Source organism: Drosophila melanogaster, chromosome X (genome assembly GCF_000001215.4).
Source record: "Drosophila melanogaster chromosome X".
In the NCBI taxonomy this organism is placed as follows: Eukaryota; Metazoa; Arthropoda; class Insecta; order Diptera; family Drosophilidae; genus Drosophila; species Drosophila melanogaster.
Window position 1 is genome coordinate 3,599,635 of NC_004354.4, and position 15,025 is coordinate 3,614,659.

At 34.7% G+C, this 15,025-nt stretch overlaps 1 protein-coding gene across 2 annotated transcripts in view, besides 4 other annotated features; it reads left to right on the forward strand.

Annotated features, from left to right (window-relative positions):
* Window positions 1-2,680: part of a mobile genetic element that runs on past the window's edge.
* AstA-R1 (Allatostatin A receptor 1) overlaps window positions 1-15,025 on the forward strand; it is a 92,189-nt gene that overhangs the window by 25,099 nt on the left and 52,065 nt on the right. The window lies entirely within an intron of this gene.
* Window positions 2,308-2,553: a mobile genetic element.
* Window positions 6,695-7,442: a mobile genetic element.
* Window positions 6,710-13,230: a mobile genetic element.

Consider the following 15,025-nt stretch of genomic DNA (forward strand, 5'->3'; position numbering starts at 1 on the left):
TCTTTACAGAGCTCATACATGTGAGAGAGGATCTCAGTCCTTCTCTCAAATTTAATTATCTAAAGTCAGCATTAAAAGGAGAAGCCAGAAATGTGGTTACTCATTTACTGCTCGGCTCTGGAGAAAATTATGAAGCCACTTGGGAGTTTTTGACCAAGCGATATGAGAATAAAAGAAACATATTCTCAGATCATATGAATAGGCTTATGGATATGCCAAATTTAAATTTAGAATCCAATAAGCAAATAAAGACATTTATTGACACGATTAACGAGTCAATTTATATTATAAAATTAAAGGCACAATTACCAGAAGATGTGGATGCAATTTTCGCTCACATAATTCTTCGGAAATTCAATAAAGAATCACTCAATTTATATGAAAGCCATGTTAAAAAGACAAAAGAAATACAGGCACTTTCTGATGTCATGGACTTTTTAGAGCAAAGGCTCAATTCTATATCATCATTCTCACAGGAAGTAAAACCTGTAAAGAAAATGATTAATAATAACAAGAATAAAAATTATAGTGACAATTGTGCATATTGCAAACTACCAGGGCATTATTTAATTCAATGCCATAAATTTAAAATAATGAATCCAGCAGAACGGTCTGACTGGGTAAGAAAAAATGGGATTTGCCTAAGATGTCTGAGGCATCCGTTTGGTAAAAAATGTATAAGCGAGCAGCTTTGTTCGACTTGTCGTAAACCTCACCACACGTTACTTCACTTTGCAGGTCATAATCCAGAAAAAGTGAATACGTGTAGAACAACAGGTCAAGCCTTGTTGGCCACGGCCTTGATTCAAGTAAAGTCGAGGTATGGAGGCTTTGAACAATTAAGAGCATTGATTGATAGTGGCTCTCAAAGCACAATTATTTCAGAAGAGTCTGCACAGATTCTAAAATTGAAAAAATTTCGGTCTCATACTGAAATAAGTGGAGTATCTTCCACAGGAACGTGCATCTCCAAGCACAAAGCGGTTATTTCGATAAGAAATTCTCCGAAAAATTTAGAAATTGAAGCAATTATTCTCCCAAAACTTATGAAGGCACTTCCAGTCAACACGATTAATGTTGATCAGAAAAAATGGAAGAACTTTAAATTAGCCGACCCCGATTTTAATAAACCGGGTCGCATTGATTTAATCATTGGAGCAGACGTATATACTCACATTCTGCAAAATGGAGTTATAAAAATAGACGGTCTCCTTGGGCAAAAAACTGATTTCGGGTGGATAGTTTCTGGATGTAAAAAATCCAAAGGAAAAGAAACCATTGTAGCCACAACAATAGAAATAAAAGAGTTAGATCGCTACTGGGAAGTGGAAGAAGAAGAAAAAGATGATATCGAGTCTGAAATCTGTGAAAATAAATTTATCAAAACGACAAAAAAAGATTCAGATGGGCGATACATTGTGTCAATTCCATTCAAGGAGGATGTCACCTTAGGAGATTCAAAGAAACAAGCGATAGCTCGTTACATGAATCTGGAGAAAAAACTAAAAAGAAATGAAAAACTTAAGGTTGACTACACTAAATTCATGAATGAATACATGGATTTAGGACACATGATTGAAGTGAGTGATGAAGGCAAATATTTTTTACCGCACCAGGCAGTGATTAGAGATTCAAGCCTTACGACCAAATTGAGTAGTTTTTGATGCTTCAGCAAAAACTACGAATAACAAAAGTTTGAACGACATAATGTGGGTTGGGCCACGAGTTCAAAAAGATATTTTTGACATTATTATTAAATGGAGAAAATGGGAATTTGTTGTTTCGGCAGACATTGAAAAGATGTACCGACAAATTAAAATAGATAATAATGATCAAAAATATCTTTTTGAAATCACAAGTTTTGGCGAGTCGGTACAAATGTAAAATCCCAAATAAGAAGACTTTACTCGTTGAGTTTTTGTAAGAAACTGATTTTATTTGGAAATATCTTCGGTTTAAATAGGTGACATGAGAATCGCATCTTAAAGTAAATGGCCTACGCAGAGGCCTAAGTAAATAGTCCCCGCCTTATCGAGGTCCCACGCTCGGGCACATCTGCCTATCTTGAGCGGCGAGGACCTTATCTGTGGTCTCCCACTAAGGGACTATTTTAGGAGGCGGGGAACGATCTCAAGTGACTGACTCATGTAGTGTGCACTTAAATTACATGTTTTTGAGCAATGCACCCATGTCGCCTTAGATAACAAAATCCTAAATATAATTTATCGCTCTCGATTCATTTACATAAGATATGAACGGAGCCCAAAATTGTAAGTCTTTAAATATATTCGTGTTCATGTGTGAACATTCTGCCAAAGGGCCAGCAAGCTGAGATGTACATTAGTATATTAGTTGCATTTATAACAGTAGTGGACTGTATTTATTTGATATATGTTCATTTATTTTGCAACTAAGATTTCAATGGGCCTAGTTTTTCTGGCTTTTAATTTTATTGGATTACAATTATGGTTTATATTATTTTTAATTCAACAATTTGTACTCAATTAACTTATTTTAAACATTTTGCTTTTTCTATGTAGAAGTACATTTTCTATTAAACAACGATATAGTGGACTGTATATTTTTATTTGTTATATTATTTTATTGTTTATTTACTATTGATATTTATAGTACTGGCAACGGACCTGCAAAGGTTATTGCTTGCATTCTTTGTTGCACAGCACATTTCCGTATGAAATATATTATTAATACTATCATTAGTATTAAAGCAATAATTAATCCAGCATGTCCGGAAATATGATGGAAATGTAAATCTTTCAATTTTTGATGGTTCTCTTTCATAAATTTAATTTCATTATTCAATCGTTCAAATTCCTCAGTATGATTTAATATTGATAGTTTCAGCGGATCCCAAATAATCTTCGGCGCTTCACTAACTTCTCCTATATAAGGTGTTGATAATAATTCTTCACTTTCGGACTGAATGTTATGGTGGGCAACTAGAATTTTATCGTCGGTTCTTGCCGTACAATATGGCGCAATGCTTAAAACTCCTTGCTGAGGCAAGTCAAACAATTCAATTTGAGAGCCAGTACATTGCAGACGGACTTTTGAATTCGCAGGAACCTTAAACAACCAACTACTTTTCTTTTCTAACTCTACCCAGTAACTTTTAGAGTCGACTACTGTTTTATAGATGCAGTTCGCCGCTTTATCTGGCTTTAGAGGCTGAATCTCACATGCATTATCATTCGCTGAATTCCAGGGCCAACTTCCTTTGCATATTCTCTTATTTAGTTGCCATTTCTGACATTGATTTAATGTGGCTTCCGTCATTATGTGATAGGAATCTATCTCAAAATTATAAATTAAATATTCGGACGTTGTATGCACCATTATTATCCGATCTTCATTTCGAATTGGCACCGGAATAAGCCTGAACAATTTGGATGGATGCCTGCTAAACAGAGGCACTTTTGCACTAATGATCAATTTATCGTCGATGAATAAACCCCTGGCTGTTAACAGTGTATACACCTCCTTAAGTTCCGTACCTGACCGTTTTCCTGGAATTACTAGGTTCTCCGAAAGACTCTGCTGAATTTTGGCAATTTCTTTTTTAAGCTGATTTGGCCTGAGAATATTTGTATTTAGCCTACCGTGATTAATATCAATCAACAGGCTTATAATGCCTGCTTGAATTTTTTCGCCTTCTTCAATCAATGAGTGTAGCTGTTTCGTAATCATAAAGAATTTTATTGATTCCTTATAAACATAATAATTTTCTTTAAGAACTTCTGTCATGTTCTCAATTCTTATTTGCATACTTCTAAAATTGGAGTTAACATCTTCTGTTGTTCTCTTTAATAGATTAGAAGTTGAATCAACCACAGATGTTTGTTTTTGAATTAGTTTATCAAGGTTGTTCTGGTTATCTAACAAATTCTTCATATTTTCTTCTAATTGCTCTCTATCATCTTCATCCATTATACCAAATAAAATATGATACAAGGAACCCATAAATTCGAAAGGAGCACGCTTGCTTCTAGATCTAGACTGTATCATAAACAATTTATTGTTTTCTTCAAGTTCCGATAACTGACTTTGCATATTATCTAAGACTAGACTACATTGCTCTTCAAAGCTATGAAGTCTTTCGCAAACTTTCCTCATACTTTGTATAAGCGCATTACCCTTTGTTAACATTTTAAAATATGGATCCATTTTATAATAGATAACCAAATTCCAAGAAGTACTCACAATCTCAACATCTCCTAGCGGGTCTAGATATATTGCTGAGGTTTTATTTATTTTGTCTATAGAATATCTTGGTGCTATATCTTTAGGTAATGCGCTAGAAACTTGACAACTTAACACAAACAACAACATTGCCATAATGATTCCGATCTTGGACATTCCCGATGTCGCTCTAGTTCGTCTTTTTGGCTCTTGGTCAGCCTCATTTTTGTCAACAGACTTTATTCCTTCCAAGGGACAAATTTTAGTAATGGGTCTAGTGATATATCCTTCCTGCATCTTTACTTTAGCCACTCGGACCTTATCATCATTCCCCTTATGCACCTTTTCCACCTTTCCTAAAGGCCATCTTGCAGGATGACAATTCTCATCCTTTAATAAAACTATTTGCCCTTCTTCTATATTAGGAATTTCCTTTTTCCATTTATTCCTTTGCTGGAGCGTATGCAAATATTCACTTTTCCACTTAACCCAGAAATCTTTCTTCATTTTTTGGATAAGTCTCCACCTATCCAAATTTCCGATTTTTTCATCTTCCATTGGTTCGACTATTTCTAAAGGTGGTCTTCCAATTAAAAAATGACCTGGTGTTAAAACTTCTTGTTGGTCCTTCTCACTAACTATAGTGTATAATGGCCTTGAATTTAAGCATGCTTCTATTTGACATAAAAGAGTTGACATTTCTTCGTAAGTCAAAATAGTGTCGCCGATTATACGCTTTAAATGGTATTTCATTGACTTAACTCCAGCTTCCCAAATACCTCCGAAGTGAGGTCCTGCCGGGGGAATAAAATGCCAATCAATCCTGTCCTTTTCAAGCTGCGCTGCAATCGTTATATTTTCTTGTATTGCATTAAATAACTCTTGATCTAATTTTCTTGCAGCTCCTACAAAATTTGTTCCGTTGTCTGAATAGATATTGGAACATTTTCCCCGTCTAGCAATAAATCTTCTGAGTGCTGCTAAAAATGCGTCTGAAGTTAGATCGCTTACCATTTCTAAGTGTATGGCTTTGGTGGCCATGCAAACGAATACAGCAACGTATCCTTTAAATGTTTTTTGGCCACGATTTTTTGAACATTTAACATAATAAGGACCTGCGTAATCTATTCCAGTATTAAGAAACGGGAATGTCATCGTCACTCTATATTTTGGCAAGTTACCCATTATTTGCTGAGCTGTATTTTGTTTATACCTTGCACACGTTACACATTCTCTTAAATACTTTTTCAACGAATTTTTCAACCCGAAAATCCAATACTTTCTTTGGATATAGTTTCGCATTAGGTTTATCCCTCCATGCAATGTTTCCTTATGAGCATTTTTTATTAATAAGCTTGTTAGGTGGCATTTTTCTAAAATGATTGGATGTTTAACATTAAATTCTGCATTGGAATTTTGCAATCTTCCTCCAACTCTTAGAACCCCATCCTTGTCCAAAAATGGATTCAATGACAATATTTTATTATTTGTCTTGATTTCCTTTTTGATTTTAAGGCACTTTATCTCTTGCCTAAACTGGTATTCTTGTTGTTTCTTAATAACAACTGTTTCCGCTATTCTTATCTCCTTTACTGAAATAATTGATGAATAGGCTTTATTTCTTGTTTTCATCTGCACGAATCTATTTATGTATGCTATTATACGTATAAGTTTTTCTATACTGGAATACCTTTCTATTAATTCGTAAATAGGATCATCTATTTTGTCATTTAATACTGTATTTATTAAGACAGGTTCTTCTACAGACTGCTGCCGAGGCCAAAGTTCTTTTGGGTCTGCTAGCCATTTCGGACCTTTCCACCAAAAATCACAGTTGATCAACTGGTTAGAATCCACTCCCCTGGATGCTAAATCTGCTGGATTATCCTCTGACTTAACATGATTCCATTCAGTATTTTTTAATTTCCGAATGTCATCCGTTCTTCTTTTTATAAATTTGATCTTACTTTGACCACTGTTAATCCATGCTAAGGTAATCGTGGAATCACTCCAAGCATAGATCTCCATTATATTGTCAATTGATCCTTTTAGTCTTTGGATTAATTCACTAAGCAGGTGAGCTGCACACAGCTCGAGTTTGGGAATTGTCTTCCTATTTTTTATAGGGTTGACTCTACTTTTGCTAGCTATTATATTAACATGAGGTCCTACTTTAGCATAGACTACTGCAGCATATGCTTTTTCGGAGGCGTCCGCAAATCCGTGAATCTGAATGACTGAAGAACTGTTTGAATTAATCCACCTTGGGATTCGAATATTCTCTAACAATAATAAATTTTCTTTATATTTTTCCCAATAATTTTTATCTTCTATGGATAATTCCTGATCCCATTCACTTTTATTTATCCAAAGTTTTTGAATAAAAAGTTTTCCTGAAACCGTGACTGGTGCCAACCATCCTAACGGATCAAATATTTTTGCTAGCGTTGATAACACAACGCGCTTATTTATATTTTTTGATTCATCATTACAATTTACGCTGAACTTAAATAAATCCTTTTGAGGTTCCCATTTTAGTCCTAAAGTTTTAACACATTCATTTTCGATAATATTGAGAACCTTATTGTCCCCTGTGTCCTCCACAGTGGTTAATATTTTGGAATTGTTGGAAATCCATTTCCTTAAGTTGAATCCAACTTTCTGCAATTCATGGGGAATTAATGTTATTAATTTATTAGCTTCTTCTACCGAATCAGCTCCAGTCATTAGGTCATCCATATAGAAATCATTCCTAATTATTGCACTAATAACTTGGTTTTTACATTTATCTGCAATATCTACCAGAACCCTGGTAGCCAAATATGGTGCAGATGCAGTTCCGTAAGTGACTGTGGTTAATTTATATGTTTTAATTTTTTCTTTTGGAGAATTTCTCCATAAAATATATTGATATTTTTGATCATTATTATCTATTTTAATTTGTCGGTACATCTTTTCAATGTCTGCCGAAACAACAAATTCCCATTTTCTCCATTTAATAATAATGTCAAAAATATCTTTTTGAACTCGTGGCCCAACCCACATTATGTCGTTCAAACTTTTGTTATTCGTAGTTTTTGCTGAAGCATCAAAAACTACTCTCAATTTGGTCGTAAGGCTTGAATCTCTAATCACTGCCTGGTGCGGTAAAAAATATTTGCCTTCATCACTCACTTCAATCATGTGTCCTAAATCCATGTATTCATTCATGAATTTAGTGTAGTCAACCTTAAGTTTTTCATTTCTTTTTAGTTTTTTCTCCAGATTCATGTAACGAGCTATCGCTTGTTTCTTTGAATCTCCTAAGGTGACATCCTCCTTGAATGGAATTGACACAATGTATCGCCCATCTGAATCTTTTTTTGTCGTTTTGATAAATTTATTTTCACAGATTTCAGACTCGATATCATCTTTTTCTTCTTCTTCCACTTCCCAGTAGCGATCTAACTCAGACGCATTTTTAGCAGCACTCAGAAGATTTATTGCTAGACGGGGAAAATGTTCCAATATCTATTCAGACAACGGAACAAATTTTGTAGGAGCTGCAAGAAAATTAGATCAAGAGTTATTTAATGCAATACAAGAAAATATAACGATTGCAGCGCAGCTTGAAAAGGACAGGATTGATTGGCATTTTATTCCCCCGGCAGGACCTCACTTCGGAGGTATTTGGGAAGCTGGAGTTAAGTCAATGAAATACCATTTAAAGCGTATAATCGGCGACACTATTTTGACTTACGAAGAAATGTCAACTCTTTTATGTCAAATAGAAGCATGCTTAAATTCAAGGCCATTATACACTATAGTTAGTGAGAAGGACCAACAAGAAGTTTTAACACCAGGTCATTTTTTAATTGGAAGACCACCTTTAGAAATAGTCGAACCAATGGAAGATGAAAAAATCGGAAATTTGGATAGGTGGAGACTTATCCAAAAAATGAAGAAAGATTTCTGGGTTAAGTGGAAAAGTGAATATTTGCATACGCTCCAGCAAAGGAATAAATGGAAAAAGGAAATTCCTAATATAGAAGAAGGGCAAATAGTTTTATTAAAGGATGAGAATTGTCATCCTGCAAGATGGCCTTTAGGAAAGGTGGAAAAGGTGCATAAGGGGAATGATGATAAGGTCCGAGTGGCTAAAGTAAAGATGCAGGAAGGATATATCACTAGACCCATTACTAAAATTTGTCCCTTGGAAGGAATAAAGTCTGTTGACAAAAATGAGGCTGACCAAGAGCCAAAAAGACGAACTAGAGCGACATCGGGAATGTCCAAGATCGGAATCATTATGGCAATGTTGTTGTTTGTGTTAAGTTGTCAAGTTTCTAGCGCATTACCTAAAGATATAGCACCAAGATATTCTATAGACAAAATAAATAAAACCTCAGCAATATATCTAGACCCGCTAGGAGATGTTGAGATTGTGAGTACTTCTTGGAATTTGGTTATCTATTATAAAATGGATCCATATTTTAAAATGTTAACAAAGGGTAATGCGCTTATACAAAGTATGAGGAAAGTTTGCGAAAGACTTCATAGCTTTGAAGAGCAATGTAGTCTAGTCTTAGATAATATGCAAAGTCAGTTATCGGAACTTGAAGAAAACAATAAATTGTTTATGATACAGTCTAGATCTAGAAGCAAGCGTGCTCCTTTCGAATTTATGGGTTCCTTGTATCATATTTTATTTGGTATAATGGATGAAGATGATAGAGAGCAATTAGAAGAAAATATGAAGAATTTGTTAGATAACCAGAACAACCTTGATAAACTAATTCAAAAACAAACATCTGTGGTTGATTCAACTTCTAATCTATTAAAGAGAACAACAGAAGATGTTAACTCCAATTTTAGAAGTATGCAAATAAGAATTGAGAACATGACAGAAGTTCTTAAAGAAAATTATTATGTTTATAAGGAATCAATAAAATTCTTTATGATTACGAAACAGCTACACTCATTGATTGAAGAAGGCGAAAAAATTCAAGCAGGCATTATAAGCCTGTTGATTGATATTAATCACGGTAGGCTAAATACAAATATTCTCAGGCCAAATCAGCTTAAAAAAGAAATTGCCAAAATTCAGCAGAGTCTTTCGGAGAACCTAGTAATTCCAGGAAAACGGTCAGGTACGGAACTTAAGGAGGTGTATACACTGTTAACAGCCAGGGGTTTATTCATCGACGATAAATTGATCATTAGTGCAAAAGTGCCTCTGTTTAGCAGGCATCCATCCAAATTGTTCAGGCTTATTCCGGTGCCAATTCGAAATGAAGATCGGATAATAATGGTGCATACAACGTCCGAATATTTAATTTATAATTTTGAGATAGATTCCTATCACATAATGACGGAAGCCACATTAAATCAATGTCAGAAATGGCAACTAAATAAGAGAATATGCAAAGGAAGTTGGCCCTGGAATTCAGCGAATGATAATGCATGTGAGATTCAGCCTCTAAAGCCAGATAAAGCGGCGAACTGCATCTATAAAACAGTAGTCGACTCTAAAAGTTACTGGGTAGAGTTAGAAAAGAAAAGTAGTTGGTTGTTTAAGGTTCCTGCGAATTCAAAAGTCCGTCTGCAATGTACTGGCTCTCAAATTGAATTGTTTGACTTGCCTCAGCAAGGAGTTTTAAGCATTGCGCCATATTGTACGGCAAGAACCGACGATAAAATTCTAGTTGCCCACCATAACATTCAGTCCGAAAGTGAAGAATTATTATCAACACCTTATATAGGAGAAGTTAGTGAAGCGCCGAAGATTATTTGGGATCCGCTGAAACTATCAATATTAAATCATACTGAGGAATTTGAACGATTGAATAATGAAATTAAATTTATGAAAGAGAACCATCAAAAATTGAAAGATTTACATATCCATCATATTTCCGGACATGCTGGATTAATTATTGCTTTAATACTAATGATAGTATTAATAATATATTTCATACGGAAATGTGCTGTGCAACAAAGAATGCAAGCAATAACCTTTGCAGGTCCGTTGCCAGTACTATAAATATCAATAGTAAATAAACAATAAAATAATATAACAAATAAAAATATACAGTCCACTATATCGTTGTTTAATAGAAAATGTACTTCTACATAGAAAAAGCAAAATGTTTAAAATAAGTTAATTGAGTACAAATTGTTGAATTAAAAATAATATAAACCATAATTGTAATCCAATAAAATTAAAAGCCAGAAAAACTAGGCCCATTGAAATCTTAGTTGCAAAATAAATGAACATATATCAAATAAATACAGTCCACTACTGTTATAAATGCAACTAATATACTAATGTACATCTCAGCTTGCTGGCCCTTTGGCAGAATGTTCACACATGAACACGAATATATTTAAAGACTTACAATTTTGGGCTCCGTTCATATCTTATGTAAATGAATCGAGAGCGATAAATTATATTTAGGATTTTGTTATCTAAGGCGACATGGGTGCATTGCTCAAAAACATGTAATTTAAGTGCACACTACATGAGTCAGTCACTTGAGATCGTTCCCCGCCTCCTAAAATAGTCCCTTAGTGGGAGACCACAGATAAGGTCCTCGCCGCTCAAGATAGGCAGATGTGCCCGAGCGTGGGACCTCGATAAGGCGGGGACTATTTACTTAGGCCTCTGCGTAGGCCATTTACTTTAAGATGCGATTCTCATGTCACCTATTTAAACCGAAGATATTTCCAAATAAAATCAGTTTCTTACAAAAACTCAACGAGTAAAGTCTTCTTATTTGGGATTTTACATTTGGTCAATCGAGCCTTTAATCGACTCTGCAGTTTCCCCCTACCAAAGGTAAGGAACTCAGAGAAAGGCCAGCTCCTTTAAGCATCTTACAGCTAAAGGTAGCAAAAATAAGTGACTCTTGTTTCCCCCTACCAAAGGTAAGGAACAGAGTATAAATATAAAAAGCAAAAGATACAAAAGAATCTTTTATGTTTTAAAACAAGCACCTTATAGTCTATAGCTAAAGGTTGCTTTGTGTACCATTATAAATTGTGGTAAGGCGTGCTTGAGGCCATACATCAGCAATTGTGAAATTAAAAAGTGCATAACAAAGTGCCTTATAAATGCTCTAATAGCATTAAATCAGCTCATAAATAGAGTGCAGTGTATATGCCATAAGAGCATAAATTAAATAAAAAGTGCCTGAAAACAGTGCCTTATAAATGCTCTAATAGCATTAAATCAGCTCATAAATAGAGTGCAGTGTATATGCCAAAAGAGCATAAATGCCGAAATAAATGGCTAAAAAACAAAAAATCTGACTGGACTACAAAAATAATAAAACGTGCCAAAAAAAAAAAAAAAAAAATCATCTTTAAACATCGACGGAGCCTTAAAGAAGAGAAGGAAGTCAAATTCAAAGGAGCCTCTACCAGCAGCAGAAGCAGCAACAACAGCAGCAGCAGAAGCAGCAACAGCAGTAGCAACAGCAGCAACAACAGCAGCAACAGCAGCAGCAACAACAACGACATCAGCTAAGTCAAAACAAGAATTTTCTGTTTATCCAAACACACATATATATATAAATACATATAAAATACATATACACGTACTATATATATTAAGAAATTACAAAAAATTTTCAAAATGATGTCAGAAAAGACTATTCAATTCCTTAAGAAGCAGTCCGAAATTATTTTGGAAATTAGAAAGTTGGAAGTAAAACCAACATTAACAGATGTAGAAATTCTAAAATTAAATGAGCTTCAAAAATGTTTCATTGCTAATCATAGCAATTTGTTAAAGATCGGCGTTGTCGATCATGAATATTTTAACGCGAAGCAGTATGATTTAATAATGATGGTGTTAGAAAAAATTAAAAATAAAAATGAAAAAATTAAGGGCGAGTCGGTAGAAAACACTTTCCCTAAATCAAACACTGTCCCTAAATCAAACCCTCCCCCTACATTAAACCTTGAAATGCGTGGTCACCCTGAAAAAGAGGGTATAGCACAAAACAACGCTTTAAAAGTAGAGCAGGCATTTCGTAATAATGTTGGCCAATTTCGAGTATATCTAGAAGATACGTCTAAACTAATAGACAGTAGTCCAGATTTCCTTAAAATAAGGAAAAATAAAATTGAATTTTTATGGCATAAAATAGATAACCTGATTGAACAGGTGAATAGTCATTTTGAGAGTTCGCTATTCGAAGAAGAAATTAGCGAACTTGAATTTGACAAACAAAATATTCTTACAGCCATTAATAGTCGACTCAGTGGCACAATAAATAAAGCTGAAATGTCGACGGTTGTTAAGGCGGAGGAGTTACCAACCCTGCCTAAAATACAGATTCCCACCTTCTTTGGTGATTCCAAAGAATGGGATCTTTTTAATGAACTCTTTACAGAGCTCATACATGTGAGAGAGGATCTCAGTCCTTCTCTCAAATTTAATTATCTAAAGTCAGCATTAAAAGGAGAAGCCAGAAATGTGGTTACTCATTTACTGCTCGGCTCTGGAGAAAATTATGAAGCCACTTGGGAGTTTTTGACCAAGCGATATGAGAATAAAAGAAACATATTCTCAGATCATATGAATAGGCTTATGGATATGCCAAATTTAAATTTAGAATCCAATAAGCAAATAAAGACATTTATTGACACGATTAACGAGTCAATTTATATTATAAAATTAAAGGCACAATTACCAGAAGATGTGGATGCAATTTTCGCTCACATAATTCTTCGGAAATTCAATAAAGAATCACTCAATTTATATGAAAGCCATGTTAAAAAGACAAAAGAAATACAGGCACTTTCTGATGTCATGGACTTTTTAGAGCAAAGGCTCAATTCTATATCATCATTCTCACAGGAAGTAAAACCTGTAAAGAAAATGATTAATAATAACAAGAATAAAAATTATAGTGACAATTGTGCATATTGCAAACTACCAGGGCATTATTTAATTCAATGCCATAAATTTAAAATAATGAATCCAGCAGAACGGTCTGACTGGGTAAGAAAAAATGGGATTTGCCTAAGATGTCTGAGGCATCCGTTTGGTAAAAAATGTATAAGCGAGCAGCTTTGTTCGACTTGTCGTAAACCTCACCACACGTTACTTCACTTTGCAGGTCATAATCCAGAAAAAGTGAATACGTGTAGAACAACAGGTCAAGCCTTGTTGGCCACGGCCTTGATTCAAGTAAAGTCGAGGTATGGAGGCTTTGAACAATTAAGAGCATTGATTGATAGTGGCTCTCAAAGCACAATTATTTCAGAAGAGTCTGCACAGATTCTAAAATTGAAAAAATTTCGGTCTCATACTGAAATAAGTGGAGTATCTTCCACAGGAACGTGCATCTCCAAGCACAAAGCGGTTATTTCGATAAGAAATTCTCCGAAAAATTTAGAAATTGAAGCAATTATTCTCCCAAAACTTATGAAGGCACTTCCAGTCAACACGATTAATGTTGATCAGAAAAAATGGAAGAACTTTAAATTAGCCGACCCCGATTTTAATAAACCGGGTCGCATTGATTTAATCATTGGAGCAGACGTATATACTCACATTCTGCAAAATGGAGTTATAAAAATAGACGGTCTCCTTGGGCAAAAAACTGATTTCGGGTGGATAGTTTCTGGATGTAAAAAATCCAAAGGAAAAGAAACCATTGTAGCCACAACAATAGAAATAAAAGAGTTAGATCGCTACTGGGAAGTGGAAGAAGAAGAAAAAGATGATATCGAGTCTGAAATCTGTGAAAATAAATTTATCAAAACGACAAAAAAAGATTCAGATGGGCGATACATTGTGTCAATTCCATTCAAGGAGGATGTCACCTTAGGAGATTCAAAGAAACAAGCGATAGCTCGTTACATGAATCTGGAGAAAAAACTAAAAAGAAATGAAAAACTTAAGGTTGACTACACTAAATTCATGAATGAATACATGGATTTAGGACACATGATTGAAGTGAGTGATGAAGGCAAATATTTTTTACCGCACCAGGCAGTGATTAGAGATTCAAGCCTTACGACCAAATTGAGAGTAGTTTTTGATGCTTCAGCAAAAACTACGAATAACAAAAGTTTGAACGACATAATGTGGGTTGGGCCACGAGTTCAAAAAGATATTTTTGACATTATTATTAAATGGAGAAAATGGGAATTTGTTGTTTCGGCAGACATTGAAAAGATGTACCGACAAATTAAAATAGATAATAATGATCAAAAATATCTTTTTGAAATCACAAGTTTTGGCGAGTCGGTACAAATGTAAAATCCCAAATAAGAAGACTTTACTCGTTGAGTTTTTGTAAGAAACTGATTTTATTTGGAAATATCTTCGGTTTAAATAGGTGACATGAGAATCGCATCTTAAAGTAAATGGCCTACGCAGAGGCCTAAGTAAATAGTCCCCGCCTTATCGAGGTCCCACGCTCGGGCACATCTGCCTATCTTGAGCGGCGAGGACCTTATCTGTGGTCTCCCACTAAGGGACTATTTTAGGAGGCGGGGAACGATCTCAAGTGACTGACTCATGTAGTGTGCACTTAAATTACATGTTTTTGAGCAATGCACCCATGTCGCCTTAGATAACAAAATCCTAAATATAATTTATCGCTCTCGATTCATTTACATAAGATATGAACGGAGCCCAAAATTGTAAGTCTTTAAATATATTCGTGTTCATGTGTGAACATTCTGCCAAAGGGCCAGCAAGCTGAGATGTACATTAGTATATTAGTTGCATTTATAACAGTAGTGGACTGTATTTATTTGATATATGTTCATTTATTTTGCAACTAAGATTTCAATGGGCCTAGTTTTTCTGGCTTTTAATTTTATTGGA